This window comes from Manis pentadactyla, chromosome 2, assembly GCF_030020395.1.
Source record: "Manis pentadactyla isolate mManPen7 chromosome 2, mManPen7.hap1, whole genome shotgun sequence".
NCBI lineage: Eukaryota > Metazoa > Chordata > Mammalia > Pholidota > Manidae > Manis > Manis pentadactyla.
This window is the reverse complement of record NC_080020.1, coordinates 8882044-8884583: the sequence shown is the minus strand read 5'-3', so window position 1 is coordinate 8884583 and position 2540 is coordinate 8882044. Positions and strand designations below refer to the sequence as shown.

At 42.9% G+C, this 2540-nt stretch overlaps 1 pseudogene; it reads right to left on the bottom strand.

Annotated features, from left to right (window-relative positions):
- Positions 1-231: 231 nt before the first annotated feature.
- On the bottom strand, positions 232-2182 carry LOC118928335 (translationally-controlled tumor protein-like; annotated as a pseudogene).
- Positions 2183-2540: the final 358 nt, after the last annotated feature.

The window sequence follows — 2540 nt, the reverse complement described above, 5'->3', positions numbered from 1 at the left end:
AGTGGTGGTCTACAACCAGGCTTTAGCTGCTCCAGGAACCCAATACAGGATGGATTTAAATATGTATTAGTTTAAATGCATTTTATTTTTAGACTTCCTACATGACATGTTTTATCTTTAAAACAATGCCTCCACTCCAAATAAATCAAGGTCAAAATAAATGAGCTCAAGATGACATCAGACCCATTTGTCAAAGTCCTGTGTTTGTGTAGATAAAAAGCAGCAGCCAGTCATGATGACAGGTGACAGGTCCAAATAGCCAAATCTGTTACCTATTTGCCATTTCTAAGCCATCCTTAAAGAAAACCATATATGGAGTCACACCATTCTCCGGGTAGCCCAGCAGAGAAGCCATGCCATCTGGCTTCATGTTTTCACCAATAAAGAACTGGTAGTTTTTGAAATTAGCAAGGAGGTGCTTGATTTGTTCTGCAGCCCTTGTCATAAAAGGACTTACTCTTTCTGGTCCCCGTTCTTCAAGTTTGCCTTTGATTGACTTCATAAAATCTTTGATGTATTCTTGTGGGCTTCTTTAGTGAATCTGCCTTCCTGCAAGTGATGGTTCATGACAATATCGACATCAGCGATTTCTCTGCTTTCTGAATCTTCACCCTTGGGACCTTCAGAGGAGGCATTTCCACCAGTGAGCGAGTTATCAGTGCTACCCTCTGTCCTACTGACCACAGACCCCCTCCACCTCCAGGCACAGCCAGCGGGTGATCTCCCGGACCTTGTAGATGTCGGAAAACATACATCAGGGCTGAAGAGGTCCCGGTAGATGATTGTATTGGTGGCTGGAGGGAGACGCCCGTGGTTCTAACTTAGCAGGAGCCCAGAGCTCTGAGCTAGCGTGGTTACAGGCTGAGCAGCGCTCTGAGGAGGGGTGGGGTGCAGAGAGGGAGCAGGCAGACAAGTGTGTTTGTATATTCTAATGCCACAATCCTGTTAGGTAGGTATGATTGTCTTCATTTCACATATAAAAGATCTGAAGTTTAGAGATCCTTCATGGTCACAGAACTAGAAAGCCATGTGACTGAGGTTTGAACCCAGATCTCTCTGGCTCCAAAACACCTTTTCCTTCACTCAGATCAGACTGCCCCAAAACAACAGTCTCTGATTTTAAAAGATGAAGGAAGATGGCTAGTTGTAATTTTTTCATTGAATTTTTTTTATGGCCAAACCAAAAGTCATACTACCAACTGAAAGTTGTTTCAACACATAATAACTTAATATTCGTAATTTACTGGCACACCCATAAATCAACAGGTTAAAATTCGTACATACTACTTTCTCTGAGAAGCCCGACCCTCCATTCCAGGGCCTCCATTCCATCACAGCACAGCCCCCTTTATTTCTCCTTATTTCTCCTTCCCTGACCCTGTCTATCTGCATCTCCAGCAGAATCACAAGTGCACTGTTTTGTTCACTACCAATCTAGGGGTGGACGAAGCAGGATGACAAGAGTTACCTGCACTCCACCCCTTTAGGAAGTATTTATGTTAGAGCAGGTGGAGGGAGAAGAAGGCCAGTAAAGCCCACTAAAAGGGACTCAAAGAGTTAACCAGATGAAACCAGGAGCCAGAAAGGACTCACAGAGTTCATGAGTTAATTACTTGATGGTTCAAAGGCCAGGAGTGACTCAGAATGTCCGGATATTCCCCAGATAAAGAAAAGTATCCATCCGGGTGCAGCCCATGTCTTCTTCATTGCACCGATTAGATCATGCCCTTGTAAAATCTACTTAGTCTGCAAAAAAGGCCCAGTTTATTCTTTAACTCAACCCATATGCTGTTTTTTCCTCTTTGTCCAGCCCCTTAATCAATGTAACTTTGTAACCAAGGCAGGTGACAGACCTCTGAAGTGTAAATACCTATGTGGACAAAGAATGCAGAGATCTGAATCAACGCAGTCATCTAAATAACCCTTTTATTTATTTATTTTTTTTTTAATTAACCCATCTGAAAGATTTTATTCAACAAATTAATTTATATGGGTACCAGTAAAATGTTGCAACTTGTTTAAGGTAGAATTTCAAGCATGCACAACCGATAAGGAATGGTAAAACAAATTTAGAAATACATGCAAATGGTTGAGCATGGCAAAATTGCAGGTATGTAAATTATATAAATAACCCTTTTCTTAAAACAAAACATCAAAGGAATTCTGAATCACCTGTGTACATCATGCCTAATGCTGACTCTTACCCAAAGAGCTGTATAAAACCTCAGACCCAAAACCCTCAAGTGTGCCTCCTTCTCTGAGGTTGCCCACTCTCCCCTTCCTTCAAGTGTGTCACTCTCTGTTCTACTCCAGGTACATAGGGAGGGGCTCCTGAGAGCTCTGATTTGGGCTTGTCAGTTCCTCTCGCCTGGGAGACCCAGACAGGATGACAGCTGTACAATCTTGCTATTTCGTAGCCTCCCTGAAAATCTTTCTTTGCTTTGGAAAGTTCTCAGAATGTAATTTCACTCCATCCAGTGCTCTGCAGCTCCCCCCAAATTCTGGGGGCAGGGTAAGGGGATTAGTCCCCACGCCATGCA